The 16,537-nt window shown below is 40.8% G+C and overlaps 1 protein-coding gene across 6 annotated transcripts in view; it reads left to right on the top strand.

Moving 5' to 3' along the window:
- USP49 (ubiquitin specific peptidase 49) overlaps nucleotides 1-16,537 on the top strand; it is a 100,121-nt gene that overhangs the window by 24,739 nt on the left and 58,845 nt on the right. The gene's annotated exons all lie outside the window — the stretch shown is intronic.

The raw sequence follows: 16,537 nt of genomic DNA on the forward strand, positions 1-16,537 counted from the left end.
CATACTATGAGGATAATTGGTCAGTCACTGTTTGTCTTACCCTGTTCTGAACTTTCACTGCTTGCTTTCATCTTAACCTTGTGAATTTTTTAGTACCATGAATTAACTTAAGCTAAGAGGGGACACAGCCATATTTTAAGTTAAAATGGTACCTAGAGACTAGCAACCATACTAAAACAAGTCTAGGCTAAGTCTTAAAACTTATTGGTGGTAAGATAGAGATCATAGCTGTCATAATCTGTCAAGAGTAATTATCTACCCCTTCTTTTTCTCCAAATACTGTGAGTTGCTGTGATGTGTGTCTCACCATGGGGATCCTGTTCATTTGAGCAAGTACAAATGTGTGTCTGGTGGTAATCAAATTGAATTCCATTTTGGGAGGCTGAGGTGGGAGGATGACTTGAGGCCAGGAATTCTTTAATTAATTAATTTATTTATTTATTTTTGAGACAGCATCTTGCTCTGTTGCCCAGGCTGGAGTGCAGTATCATGATCTCGGCTCACTGCAACCTCTGCCTCCCGGGTGGCAGCAATTCTCTTGCCTCAGCCACCTAACTAGTTGGGACTTAGAGGCACCCGCCACCACGCCTGACCAATTTTTGTATTTTTGTAGAGACTGGGTTTCACCATGTTGGCCAGGCTGGTCTCAAACTCCTGACCTCAAGTGATCTGCCTGCCTTGTGCTGGGATCTGCCTACCAAAGGGCTGAGATTACAGGCGTGAGCCACTGCACCTGGCTGAGACCAGGAATTCTAGACCAGTCTGGGCAACATAGCAAGAATCTATCTCTAGAAAAAAAACCAAAAAACAAAAACGAAACAAAACAAAATTAGCCAGGTGTGGTGGCTAGCTACTCGGGAGGCTAAGGTGAGAGGATCACTTGAGCCCAGAAGATTGAGGCTGCAATGAGCTGTGATTATTCCACTGCACTCCAGTCTGGGTAACAGAGCAAGACCCTCTTTTAAAAAAATAGAATTCTGGCCTGGTATGGTGGCCCACACCTGTAATTTCAACACTTTGGGAGGCTAAGGCGAGTGGATCATCTGAGATCAGGAGTTTGAGACCAGCCTGACCAACGTGGAGAAACCCCGTCTCTACTAAAAATACAAAATTTGCCAGGCATGGTGGCACATGCCTATAATATCAGCTACTCAGGAGGCTGAGGTAGGAGAATTGCTTGAACCCAGGAGGCAGAGGTTGCTGTGAGCCAAGATTGTGCCACTGCACTCCAGCCTGGGCGACAAGAGTGAGACTCTGTCTCAAAAAAAAAAAGAATTCTACAGAAAGCCCAATAAGGCCGGGCGCGGTGGCTCAAGCCTGTAATCCCAGCACTTTGGGAGGCCGAGGCGGTTGGATCACGAGGTCGAGAGATCAAGACCATCCTGGTCAACATGGTGAAACCCCGTCTCTACTAAAATACAAAAAATTAGCTGGGCACGGTGACGCGTGCCTGTAATCCCAGCTACTCAGGAGGCTGAGGCAGGAGAATTGCCTGAACCCAGGAGGCGGAGGTTGCGGTGAGCCGAGATCGCGTCATTGCACCCCAGCCTGGGTAACAAGAGCGAAACTCCGTCTCAAAAAAAAAAAAAAAAAAAAAAAAAAAAAAAAAAAACTTCAGAAAGCCCAATAAAAGATTTGACTAAGTTTATGAGATATAAAAGTTTTTTTTAATTATACAAGTTTATACACTCATATCAATAATTTATAACAGATAACTGTAATCCGCTACCTGAATCTTACCCTTCTCCCAGAGTCTATTAAGTATATGGCATGCATTTGTGCCACCTTCTTTGCCTAGAGGTTAAAAAACATGGATTTGGAGCCATGCTGTTTTTAACCAGTCACTATTAACTTGGCATTTGTGCATGTTATCTCTGTGCCTCAATTCCTTGGATATAAGGTGAGGACAATAAAATGCTATCTCATAGCAATCGATTAGTTAATCCATATTAAAAAAACTTGAAATAATGTCTGGAACCAAGTAAGTGTTCAGTAAATGTTAGCTATAATTCTCATATGTATCCCAGTTAGCATTTTTATGGACCAGCCACATGAATTTTAGGTACCAACCACATGAATTTTTCTCTGATACATTCCAAGAGTAAAACCATCTCAGATAAGGTTAACCGTGGTGGCAAAAGGTTTTTAATTTTTTTCATGAAAAGTTTTCTTTTTGGCTTCATCTCTGACTATGCTGCTAGACTATGTATGAGAATGAAGTTCTATACCTTTACCTTTTACTGTGTATCTTACGGTGTATATGATGCTTATAGTTATATATGAATAAACAACCATCTTCAGCCTAACATAGGTTCATCTTGCCTGTAAAAGTATCTCGTCAAAGCAGGTTACACAGTTCTCTTGTTTCTAGATAGCTATGTCAAATGCTGTGTTGTGACTCTGTCAGTCTATTTTGGAGGGCATGCCTTCCTGAGTTTCTTTTCTTTTTCTCTTCTACTCTCTCCTCTCTTGTCTTTTCTTTTCTTTTTCTGAGACAGAGTCTTGCTCTTTTGCCCAGACTGGAGGGCAGTGGTGCAGTCTTGGCTCACTGCAACTTCCACCTCCCAAGTTTAAGCAATTCTTGTGCCTCAACCTCCCAGCTAGCTGGGATTACAGGTGTGTGCCGCCATGCCCAGCTAATTTTTGTATTTTTAGTAGAGATGGGATCTTGCTATGTTGGCCAGGCTGGTCTTGAACTCCTGGCCTCAAGTGATCCATCCGCCTCAGCCTCCCAAAGTGCTGGGATTACAGGCATGAGCCACTGTACCCAGCTTGAGGTTTTTTTTTTTCTTTTTGCACACAGGATTATAGTAGTTATTTTATTTTTTTATTTAATTTAAAGAGACAGAGTCTTGCTGTATTACCTAGGCTGGCCTTTAACTCCTGTACTCAAGTGATCCACCTGTCTGAGCCTCAGAGTAGCTGGGACTATAGGTACTCACCACTGTACCTGGGCTAGAATCATAGTAGTTTTGAATGTATCTTTGATACTGTTTTTATGGCTTGTCAGCACTTTCTTAGGTGGTATAAACAACTACTTTAAAAAGGAAGGGCACTTAGAAATAGTCATCTATTTTTATTGTTTCCTGTTATCTCAGTGTTAAAAATTTAAAAAAAAGAAAAAAATAAGAATAGAAACAGGCCGGGCGTGGTAGCTCATGCCTGTAATCCCAGCACTTCCAGAGGCTGAGGCAGGTGGATCATGAGGGTCAGGAGTTCGGGACCAGCCTGACCAACATGGTGAAACCCCATCTCTACTAAAAATATAAAAATTAGCTGGGCATGATGGCACGTGCCTGTAATACCAGCTACTCAGGAGGCTAGGCAGGAGAATCACTTGAACTCTGGAGGCGGAGGTTGCAGTGAGCCAAAACTGTGCCACTGCACTCCAGCCTGGGTGACAGAGCAAGACTCTATCTCAAAAAAAATTTAAATAAAGAAATAAAAACAGAAGTTAGCATTTACTAGTATGTATTGTGTGTCAGGCAATGTTTTAAATGCTTTGCTCATTTATTCATTATTTCATTTAATCCTGTCATTCACTTATGAGGCAGATACTGTTATTGTCTTCATCTTAAAGCTGAGAAAAGTGAGGTGCCGGATTAAGTAATTTTCCCAAAGTCACATTGCAAGTGACAGCTTCAGGATTTAAACCTAGGCCTGTACTATTGACCAGGGGAGTGCTGGCCTAGTTAATGACTCTTAGAAGGTTTACTAGGGTAGTAAGAATTTAAATAAGACATAAAAAACAAGTATCTCCTGAAAAAGTCACTGTAACTATTTGTTTTTGTTTGCCTGTGTGAAGGAAAATTTGAAATCATGTATCTTCTTAAGTATGGGAAAAATGATGACATGAGATGATTATTCATAAATAATTATTTTTCTTGACCATGCTTAAATGAATATAGCTATTTTGCTTCATGATGAATCATTTATAGTAAACAGAAATCACCTAACTAGCTAAAGAACAATGTATGCCGGGCGCGGTGGCTCACGCCTGTAATCCCAGCACTTTGGGAGGCCGAGGCGGGTGGATCACGAGGTCAAGAGATCGAGACCATCCCGGTCGACATGGTGAAACCCTGTCTCCACTAAAAATACAAAAAATTAGCTGGGCATAGTGGCACGTGCCTGTAATCCCAGCTACTCAGGAGGCTGAGGCAGGAGAATTGCCTGAACCCAGGAGGCGGAGGTTGCGGTGAGCCGAGATTGCACCATTGCACTCCAGCCTGGGTAACAAGAGCGAAACTCCGTCTCAAAAAAAAAAAAAAAGAACAATGTATGTTTAGAAAGGATTAGAGTTGATTTGTCCATTGCCATTTAGCTCCTATTCATAGAAACATGCAGACAGAAAGATTGAGCTATGCAGCAGTTTGGAACTGATTGATAATTGGAAATTGCTCTTTCGTCCTGCTAAATAATATTTGAGTGACAGTTATCAGAAAGTTGTACAAGAGAAGAAAAGCCAGGAGAAAAGTGACTTATGGGTCTTATACTTAGAATGTGATGGCCTAAAGAGTAAATGCGCATTAGCAATTGACATTTATATAGGAACTAGGACGAATTGTAGTATGTAGTTTTTGTTCTGGGGTCTGGCTTTTCTTCTCTTCAAATGTCAATTCATTTCTTGTTAAAATATGGTGAAGTACAGAGTAAGCGACAGTTAAAGTAACAACAAGTACGCTAACAAAATGTCTTGGCCTTCCTGTAAGTGTGGTTGCATGTAGTCAGTGATGTTTTTCTCTTTCTCTCCACCTTTTTTATGCCTTTCCCTTACCTGAGAATCTCTTCTGAATATTGATCAAAGTTATGGCCCTTAGTATACATATTTTTTTAAAACAATGTCTCAAAGAGTGGTCTAGGGGCCCCCTAAAACCCTTTCAGGGACTGGTGAAGTTAAAACAATTTTCATAACAATACTAGAATTTCCACCCTCATTCTCTTATGAATGTGCAATTAAGTTTTCCAAAGGCTACATAATGTGCAACTGATTTAAGGCAGAAGCAGATAGGAGGATACAGCTCTTTTCCTTAACCCAGACATTAAAAAGATTTACAAAAATGTAAAATAGGGCCATTCTTCTTATTAGATTTGCTGTGATAAGCACTGTGGTTTGTTTCTATCTCAGAACATTGTAATGATCCCAGTGTGGACTAGAAAGTCATGATGCCCTTTCCCACTGATATGTACCAAACTCGGCAAACTTGGAATGTTTGTATGAGTTGCTCCCAACTTTGGACAGGCCCTTTCATGTTCTTTCAGCCTTTTTTTTTTTTCTTGAGATGGAGTTTCACTCTTGTTGCCCAGGCTGGGGTGCAATGGCACGATCTCGGCTCACTGCAACCTCCACCATCCAGGTTCAAGCCATTCTCCTGCCTCAGTCTCCCGAGTGTCTGGGATTACAGGCATGTGCTACCACACCCGGCCAATTTTGAATTTTTAGTAGAGACGGGGATTCCCCATGTTGATCAGGCTGGTCTCGAGCTGCCAACCTCAGGTGATCCACCCACCTCAGCCTCCCAAAATGCTGGGATTACAGGCATGAGCCACCTCGCCTGGCCTGAGCCTTTTGTTTTGCAGTATTAACTGAACACCTACTATGTTTTAGCCCTGTTCTATAAAAGCAAAAAAAAAAAAAAAAAAAAAATCTCTACCGTCATGGAGCTTACATGCTATTAACAGCTTCCATTTTAGCCTTTGAGTTCTTTGCCCTAGACTGCTCCCTCTTTAGAGGACTCTCAGAGTTGATAGCACTAATGTGTCTCGGTGGCTTAGTGCTGAGGATAGAGTGGCTTGACATTTTGTGAATTTCAATTATTAAAAAAGGCACCATCCTTTAGAAGGCTGAGGTGGGAGGATTGCTTGAGGTCAGAAGTTCTAGACCAGCCTGGACAATATAGTGAGACCCTGTCTCTGGGGGAAAAAAAAAAGGCCAGGCATGGTGGCATGCACCTGTAGTCCTAGCTACTCAGGAAGCTGAAGAAGAAGGATGGCTTGAGCCCAGGAGTTTGAGGTTACAGTGAGCTATAATCACATCACTGTACTCAAGCCTGGACAACAGAGCAAGACCCTGTCTCAAAAAAAAAAAAAAAACTGAGCATGGTGGTTAATACTTATAATCCCAGTATTTAGGGAGGCAGAGGGCAGAGGATTGCTTGAGCCCAGGAGTTTGAGACTATCCTGGGTAATATAGTGTGACTTGATCTCCAAAAATAAAAACACAACAAAGGCATCTCATGGTTTAGGATTTTTCAAATTTTATGTGGAACACCAGTATGGCAATAAAGATGGGCCTATCCAGTTATTCTTGTGGTTGATTTAACCTTCTTTTGCTTTCAAAGTCAGTGCCAGTTTTGTGAAGAAATAAAGAAAATGAGATACCAATGGATGTTAAATTTATTCTAATTGTTTTTTATTATTTGAATAAAAATATTCTTAAATGCATGAGATTTTCTTTGCTTGGTGAGTTGCTTCCAAAATCCTGTAATTTATTTAATAGACTTTTATACAAAAAGAGATTACTTGGCTCATTAGATTGAGTCACTTAATATTGGCTTGAAGGTTAACTAATATGGCTGTCAGATTCTTTGCTCACTGGCTAGATGTCTGTCTTATCACTCACTAACTTTAGCCATTTCTAAGTACTGACAATTGAAATGCCATTAGAATATTAATGGAAAAAGAAACTGACATTTAAAACGTGAATGACCTAAAATTTTTTCCGCCGGGCACGGTGGCTCACGCCTGTAATCCCAGCACTTTGGGAGGCTGAGGCGGGTGGATCACGAGGTCAAGAGATCGAGACCATCCTGGTCAATATGGTGAAACCCCGTCTCTACTAATACAAAAAATTAGCTGGGCATGGTGGCACGTGCCTGTAGTCCCAGCTACTCAGGAGGCTGAGGCAGGAGAATTGCCTGAACCCAGGAGGCGGAGGTTGCGGTGAGCCGAGATCATGCCATTGCACTCCAGCCTGGGTAATAAGAGTGAAAAAAAAAATTTTTTTTCCAAAGATTATTTTAATTTTAAAATACACTTTAATAGAAGCTTTTTTTTTTTTTTTAATTGGGTAGCATTTTGGCCTTCCCTTCATTGAAAGTGTAAAAGGAGATTTTTAATCAGAAAAACTAAATGACTGTTGCTTGTTCATTCAGCATTGCTACCTGCTGGCACCCCATTGTCAGCTGTGCCTCTTATAGCCAAGAATGTGTAAGGTTCAAATAAAACCCCAGTCTTCTACAAAAGTGAGAGAGGGGGTCATTTGACTGTTGAGGGCTGAGAACAGGGAAATTGTGAGAGATTTTTATGAAGACATTTAACCAAACTCTTTTTTTTTTTCGTTGGGGGGGTTATCTTCTTATACCTTACCTCTTCCTTCAGAGGTATGTGGAGCCAACCTGGAAAAACCCCATCTCTAATAAAATACAAAATATAAAATACAAAAAAAAAAAATTAGCTGGATGTGGTAGCGCATGCGTGTAATCCCAGCTACTTGGGAGGCTGAGGCATGAGAATTCCTGGAACCTGGGAGGTGGAGGTTGCAGTGAGCCGAGATCACACCATTGCACTCCAGTCTGAGCGACGGAGTGAGACTCTGTCTCAAAAAAATAAAATAAAATAAAATAAATAAATATTAAGTGTGAATTTCATGGTTACTTAAAGATAGGAACATCTAACATGTCTTCTGTATTCCTTTGTTTTTTAATATTTGTCTGATTGTGTTGTAAACATATCATACACTATTGAAAAATTGAGTTCATTAAATCACATCGTTTCCTAGAGGTAATAATATACTCTTTTTTTTTTTTTTTTTTTTTTTTGAGATGGAGTCTTGCTCTGTCGCCCAGGCTGGAGTGCAGTGGTGCAGTCTTGGCTCACTGCAACCTCCACCTCCCAGGTTCAAGCGATTCTCCTGCCTCAGCTTCCTGAGTAGCTGGGACTACAGGCATGTGCCACCACACCTGGCTAATTTTTTGTATTTTTAGTAGAGATGGGGTTTAGCCATGTTGGTTAGGATGGTCTTGATCTCCTGACCTCGTGATCCTCCTGCATCAGCTTCCTAAAGTGCTGGGATTACAGATGTCAGCCACCATGCCTGACTGTACTCTTATTTTTTATTTTTTATTTTTTCGAGGTGGAGTCTTGCTCTGTCGCCAGGCTGGAGTGCATTGGCGCAGTCTCGGCTCACTGCAACCTCCACCTCCTGGGTTCAAGCGATTCTTCTGCCTCAGCCTCCCAAGTAGCTGGGACCACAGGTGCGTGCCACCACGCCCGGCTAATTTTTTGTATTTTCAGTAGAGATGAGGTTTCACCATGTTGGCCAGGATGGTCTCGATCTCTTGATCTCATGATCCGCCCACCTCGGCCTCCCAAAGTGCTGGGATTACAGGCGTGAGCCACCACACCCAGCCGGCTGTACTCTTATTTTTAAGCTGATCTTTTAGTATTTTTAAATCTGTAGTTTGAGGACCATCTTTTCCTTTTGAAAGCATGTACTCTGATTTCATTAAAACACAAAATATTTTTACAAATCAATTTTACAAGGGTGAGAGCCCAATATAAAAGACATGAATTGACAGTTCACATAAAAAAGAAAAAATAGATCAATATTCACTATAACTAAAGATGTACAAACAAAATATATGTATATATTATTTTTCAAATGTCCTATTGAAACATATTTAAGATATATCAGTCTCCAGTATTGGAGAAATACATTCTTAAATACTACTGGTGGGTAATTAGGGGGAACTATAAATTAGTATAACCTTTTGGAGGCCAGTTTGATGATCTCTAGCCAAAATTTAAATGCATATATCCCTTGACACAGCAATAGATGCACTTGCATAAGTGTCCCATGATATATACCCAACCATCTCTATATGCCAAAAATGGCATAATTCTCCTCTTGTGGGGGCTAAATACATTATGCCATCCATATCATAGGATATGCTACCGTTTTTAAAAAGAGTGACGTAAAGCTGGATATATAGGAAAATGTCCAAGATATATTAAGTTAAAAAAAAGAAAAACTTAGAATAACATATAGGATACAACTTATATTAAGCATTACGTTTCTAAATGCATAAAATATTCCTGGAAATGTACCCCAGAAGGATGCTCAGTTAACAGTAGTTACCTCTAGAGAGGCTACTAGAGGCAGAAAGCAGAGGGAGAGTACTCATAGATTTTTAATGTTCTATACTTATATTGGTTTTATTTTTTAAGTAAATAAAACTAATAAGAAAAACAAAGACTCCACTTGTCTTTTCGAAACTGAACTCTGCTTTCTACAATTAAAAAAAAAATTATGGAAAATTTCAAACTTTTATCTATACCTTCTTCCTCTTCCTTACCATACTCCTGGATTGATTTGAAGCAAGTCTTAGACATTACATTGTTTTATCCATAAATGTCATTATATGACGCTAAAAAATGAGGTTTTTTTTTTTTGTTTTTTTGAGTCTCACTTTGTTGCCCAGGCTGGAGTGCAGTGGCGGCGATCGTGGTTCACCGAAACTTCTGCCTCCCAGGTTCAAGTGATTCTCTTGCCTCAGCCTCCTCAGTAGCTGGGATTACAGGTGTGCACCACCATGCCTGGCTAATTTTGTATTTTAGTGGAGACAGGGTTTCACCATGTTGGCCAGGCTGGTCTCAAACTTGTGACCTCAGGTGATCCGCCTGCCTTGTCCTCCCAAAGGCTGGGACTGTAGGCATGAGCCACCATGCCCGGCCAAGATAAGTTCTTTTTTTTTTTGGTTACAGAGTTTCACTTTGTTGTCCAGGGTGGAGTGCAGTGGCATGATCTTGGCTCACTGGAACCTCCGCCTACTGGGTTCAAGCAATTCTCATGCCTCAGCCTCCTGAGTAGCTAGGATTACAGTCGCCTGCTATCATGCCCAGCTGATTTTTTGTATTTTAGTAAAGATGGGGTTTCACCATCTTGCCCAGGCTGGTCTCAAACTCCTGAGTTCAGGCAATCTGCCTGTGTTGGCCTCCCAAAGTGCTAGGATTACGATGAGTTCTTAAAAAAATAATAATAATAATAACCAAAATAATTATCAAGCATATAAAAACTGATGGTAATTTCTTAATATCATCAAATATCTAGTAGTCAGTGTTCAAATATCCTCATTTATCTCATTTAAAAAATAGTTTGCTGATTTGAATTAAAATTCCAATAAAATTCAGATGTTGCAATTAGTTATCTTTCTCTCATCTGCCTCATCTCCCTCCTTTCTTTCTTTCTCATTGCAAACTATATCTTAAAGAAACTAAGTCATTGGTCTTGTAGAGTTTCCTCCAGTCTGAATATTGGTGACTGTATCCCAGTGGTATCAGATACACTGGTGGAAGAAATAAATGTATATATTTCCATCAGGAGGTACATAATATCTGGATGTCTCTCTTTTTTCTTTGTGTTGAGTAGCTGTTGATGGTCATTATCTAGGTCCACTAATTCATAAGAGTCTTCCATAAATGGGACTATTAGCTAGTGGTCCTTGCCAATATATTAAGTATTCTAGGATATACAACATTTAGACAGATTAAACACTTTGTTTTTATATTGTCTGCAACTATTTCCATTGGTATTCTAGTTTATTTTAGGACCCTTTCATCATGGTTTAAAGTACTTTCTTTGATCAGAAAGCTTGTCTTATTTTTTGAACTTGAAAAATACTTTAGCTTTCTGTTTTTTTGTTTTTTTTTTTTTAAGACTGAGTCTTGCTCTGTCACCCAGGCTGGCTGCAGTGCAGTGGCACAATCTTAGCTCACTGCAATGTCTGCCCCCCAGATTCAAGCAGTTCTCCTTCCTCAGCCTCCTGAATAGCTGGGATTACAGGTGCCTGCCACCACACCCAGCTAATTATTTTGTATTTTTAGTAGAGACGGGGTTTCACCATCTTGGCCAGGCTGGTCTTGAACTCCTGGCCTCGTGATGCACCCACCTCAGCCTCACAAAGTGCTGGGATTACAGGCATGAGCCACCACACCTGGCCTAGTTTTCTCAGTTTTTATCAGAATATTTTTTCACCTACGTATGTAAAAAGAATCTTAGACATAGCAACTAATAATTTACCAGAGAGGACACTGAAGTAGAATGTTATTTGTTTATTCATTCAGTCTTTAATTCAACAAAATTTATTAGCTAACTGCTCTGTTCTTGGCACCATGTCTTCTTCAGGTTTGTTATAATTGGGATACCGTCAAGCAGACAGGCAGTTACAGTGCAGCGTGGTAGATGCTGAATAAGGGAAAGTACACATGTGTGCTCTGCGAGCACATAGAAGGTATGCTTAACCCAGCCTTGGAGGGTAGTGGAAGGTTTCCTAGAGGAAGGAATGACTATAAGATGTGATGGAAAAGTAAGAGTCAGGCTAAGGAAGGAGTGGATAGCCAGGGGAATGATGAAAATGTTCTAGGGGAGGGAGCAGCTTGTGGGAAGGCCCAGAAGTAAGAGAGAATAATTCCTTTGGGGAACGTAAAATGCTTTAGAACAGCTGGAGCATAGTCATGGTATAGAGAAAGAGGGATGGGCTATGGGAGTATACAGGATCAGACTCTGAAAGACAAGCCATGTTGAGGAGTTTGGACTTTCTCCCGAAGGCAGTGAGAATGACATATTTGAGTTTTAGCCTGAATTCAGGAAGACCCATTAAAAGGCAGTTACAGTAATGTGGGCTAGAACTGATGATAGTTTAAATTAGATTAGAGGCAATGGATGTGGAGGTAGTTTTATTCTTTCAGAAAATAAGTACTCAGCATCTTTTTTTCTGCTAGGTGCTGTTCCAAGTGCTTGAAATATAGCTGTGACCCAAATAGAACTCTGCCCTCATGGAACTTATAGTCTAGTGGGGAGAAAGATACTACTTAAGTAAATACATACTATGTTTAGATAGTGATAATTGCGAGAGAGGAAAACAAATTGGATAGAGGAATAAGAGAGTGTTAAGTGGGGAATGATTTTATAATAGAGTGACTAGGGAAGGCGTCACTGAGAAGGAAACATCTGAATGAAGTGAAGAAGCAAGCAAGCCATGTGGATATCTGAGGGAAAAGCATTCTAGGCAGAAAAATCCAGAATTGCACAGGTCTGAAATGAGAGATTACCTGGTGTTTTGGAAGAACAGTGAGGAGGTCAGTGTGGCTCGCGGGGAGTAGGTGAGAGGGAGAATAATGAGGTCAGAGAGAAAAAGGGATCTGAGCATGTAGGGCCTTATTGGTCATTATAAAGATATGATGGAGAGAATTAGTCAAGGCTCATAAGGAAGAATCAATAGGGTTTGGGAATTTATGGGATATGGGAAGCGGTGAAGGAGGAGGGAATCTTGAGATAGGGAACGATCACTAAGACAGGGAACACTGATCTCATAACATGAACGCTGTGACTTAATTTAAAAGAATAAAGCAGCTGGAGCAGGCAAGCATAGATACCTATTATCGTGTAAATTTCTCTTTTATGACAACCTTGGGGAAGAGGTAATATTTATTACACCCATTATGATGTGGGGGAAGTCTCTCACCATAGAATAGGTTTTCCTTTGGTTTTGGTAGGTCTCTAATTAGGGACAGACTTTGTTCAGCAGTCAAGAAGATGCCTGAATGATAGGGCAGCAATGCTAAGCTAAATATGGATGGAGCCCTTAGGATACTGAAAAGTGCTCCGTGATACACAACCACATGCTACACACACACACCCCATTTGCATTTTGTTTGGATACTGAAAAGTGCTCCGTGATACACAACCACATGCTACACACACACACCCCATTTGCATTTTGTTTGGATACTGAAAAGTGCTCCGTGATACACAACCACATGCTACACACACACACACACACACACACACACACACCCCATTTGCATTTTGTCTGTATCCTCAGTCTTTAAGATGTCTGCTAAATCCCTGGTTGACATTATCATAGTTTAATAGTATAGCAGCTGCTTCTACTGAGAGGGAAGTCACTTTGACTGTGTCTGTACTAAACATATTTGCAAGAGATTCATTCATCCATTGAATCCTCACTTACTGATGAACTATGTAAGTATGCATGTGATGGCTGTGTTACAGAGATAACAATAACAGGCTCATTATTCCAAGTCTTAAGGACTTCAAAGTTTAATCAGGTAGATAAAGGAAAACAGGAATTATAGTTAGGCATGCCATAATCTTGGGTGTGAAGAAGGTATTAGAATACCAAGAAAGAATTCCTCATACTCTAGATGAGATTAGACAACTTTTTTAATTTTGAGACTGGGTCACACTCTGTTGCCCAGGTTAAAGTACAGTTGCTGCAACCTCTGTCACCCAGGCTCAGGTGATCCTCCTGCCTCAGCCTCCCAAAGAGCTGGGACTACAAGCATGCACCACCATCCCCAGCTAATTTTTGTATTTTTTTTTTTTTTTTTTTTGTAGAGATGGGGTTTCGCCATGTTGCCCAGGCTGGTCTTGAACTCCTGAGCTCGAGCGATCCACCTGCCTCAGCCTCCCAAAGTGCTGGGATTATAGGCATGAGCCACTGCTCCTGGATGAAATCTTTCTATGGTAAGATACAAAGAGGGTTTAAAGGAGATGATACGTTGAAAGGAGATAACATGTTCAATACAAATTTTATTAAGCTTTTTATGTGTTTTCCCTTTACTTCCAGTTTTACTTTTTAGGTAGATGAGTAAATATGCCTCAAGGCCAACTGTCACTTTAGCATTAAGATAAATAACTGGTTGAAGAATGCAGATGTTGATAGCCACACTTTAGCCTTTGTAGCTGAAGGTGACAGCCACTGACCAGCAATTGTTATCTAGCCAGCAGATCCCTACTCGTTGCACACACTGGTCCTTGATTTGTAGGTGGAAACTCCAGGAGCAAAAGTCTCCACTTATCCTTGAAGGGATACATTTCCACAACTCCCAGTGGATGGCTGTTTCACTACCGTGGTATCCAGTACCACGGACAGTACTGAACCCTATATATACTATGTTTTTCCTATATATACCTGCCTATCATAAAGCTTAATTTATAAATTAGGCACAGTAAGAGATTAACAACAACAATAATAAACTAGAACAACTGTAACAACATGCTGTGATAAAAGTTTTGTGAATGTGCTCTCTCTCTCTCAAAATATCTTATTGTACGCATGTATTTTCAGACCACAGGTGACCAACAGGTAACTGAAACCTTGGAAAGCAAAACTGTGGATAAGGGAGGACTCTGCATTGAGTTTGGCACAGTTTGCACCTGGCATCCTCTCTTCAGAAATAAATATATCAGGTGCTTGTCAGTGCCCCCTAGGCTTATCTGCATCTGTGATTTCTTCGAGTCCCCAGTGGTGCTACATCATTTGAAGTTGAATGTTGTATGTCTTTAGAGTGTTTCCTTTGCAAATTCTGCATATCTTTGTTGAACTTACCACACAGCAGCTATTTGGGAATGCAAAGCAGGAGGAAGAATGTATGCTTGAGAGAGCTGCTTAAATGTTGGAGCTTATTAATATTACAAGTTTTTATTTTAAAACAATTTTTAAATATTTTTAGTTATTTTTTTTTGAGATGGAGTCTCGCTCCGTTGCCCAGGCTAGAGTACAGTGGCACGATCTCATCTTACTGCAGCCTCCATCTCCCAGGTTCAAGTGATCCTCTCGCCTCAGCTTCCCTAGTAGCTGGGATTACAGGCATGCACCACCGTGTCTGGCTAATTTTTGTATTTTTGGTAGAGACGGGGTTTCGCCATGTTGGCCAGGTTGGTCTTGAACTCCTGACCTCAGGTAATCCACCCACCTTGGCCTCCCAAAGTTCTGGGATTACAGGCAAGAGTCACCACACCTGGCCTAATATTGCAAGTTTTTAAAGCTTTAAGAGTGTTGAGTTTCCAGTTGTGCAAGTGAAAAAAGGGTCTGAAAAAAGGTTGTTTTAAATAATAAACCATAGCATTAAAATGGCAGGATCACATTGTGTGGCACTAAACAGGTTTTATAAGTGACAGATTAAAAATTTATTCCTTAACCATTTTACAGAGTGCTAATGGGCAAAAAAATATCTATATATTTTTTGGTCTGTTTGTTTGGTTTTTTTTGAGAGACAGAGGCTCACTCTGTTGCCAAGGCTGGAGTACAGTGGTGTGATCTCGGCTCACTGCAACCTCCACCTCCCAGGTTCAAATGATTCTTGTGCTTCAGCCTCCCAGGTAGCTGGGATTACAGGTGTGCACCACCGCTCCTGGCTAATTTTTGTATTTTTAGTAGAGACAGGATTTCATCATGTTGGTCAGGCAGGTCTGGAACTCCTGATCTCAGGTGATCTGCCTGCCTCAGCCTCCCAAAGTGCTGGGATTACAGGCATGAGCCTGTAATCCGTACCCTGCCAATGAAAGTACTTTTAATGAAGAAACAGTCCTATGCCAAAAAAAAGAACCCTCTATTGCAAAAGAGCTCAACATCAATGTTGATTATTATCTTGAGAAGCTCTTGCCTAGAAAATTGTGACATTTACAATCATAGAATCAAGATTAAAAGGCTCTCCTGCCAGGCGTAGTGGCTTACACCTATAATCTCAGCTTTTTGGGAGGCCAAGGCAGACAGATCATTGAGGTCAGGAGTTCGAGAGAAGCCTGGCCAACATGGCAAAACCCTGTCTCTACCAAAAAATACAAAAATTAGTTGGGCGCGGTGGTACGTGCCTGTAGTCCCAGTTGCTTGGGAGGCTGAGACATGAGAATCACTTCAAACTGGGAAGCAGAGGTTGCAGTGAGCTGAGATTGCACCACTGCACTCCAGCTTGGGTGAAAAAGTGAGACCTTGTCTCAAAATAAAAATAAATAAATAAAAGGCTCTCCAAGGTTTTGTTCTAAGGATTTGATCTAAAACATTGTTTCTCAGACTTTTTGATTTCATAGATCTTTAAAATACACGTGTGTGAACACATACACGTATACACCAACCTAAACTAACATCTGCTATCACCATAAAAGAAACAATATTTTAACACCAACAACATTGGAGAGATAGAATTTCTTAATAAAGAAACCAGTATTTCCCAAGAACAAAATAGATAGGAATCTTACACTGGTGAGTGAAATTATTGATCTGAAGATTAGTGGTTGGGGAACTCATTCATCTCGACTAGTAGATTTAGGTCTCATTTTGGGTTAGGATAAATTACCTTGGGATAGAATGAACTCCCAAGTGATATCATCATGTTAGTTGGAAATATGTTCAGGGAAATCTTAGTTGAACTGTAGTTTACACTGCTTTTTTATTTTTTATTTTTTTTTTAAGACGGGGTTTCACCATGTTGGTCAGGCTGGTTTTGAACTCCTGACCTCAGGTGATCCGCCCGCCTTGGCCTCCAAAATGCTTGGATTACAGGCGTGAGCCACCACGCCCAGCTGCTTTTTTTTTGAGACAGAGTCTTGCTCAGTCGCCCAGGCTGGAGTGTAGTGGTGGGATCTTGGCTCACTGCAACCTCTGCCTCCCAGGTTCAAGAGATTCTCCTGCCTCAGCCTCCTAGGTAGCAGAGACTACAGGTGTCTGCCACCACA

This window comes from Aotus nancymaae, unplaced genomic scaffold, assembly GCF_030222135.1.
Source record: "Aotus nancymaae isolate 86718 unplaced genomic scaffold, 86718_ANA_hifiasm-v0.15.2.pri h1tg000040l, whole genome shotgun sequence".
Classification (NCBI taxonomy): domain Eukaryota; kingdom Metazoa; phylum Chordata; class Mammalia; order Primates; family Aotidae; genus Aotus; species Aotus nancymaae.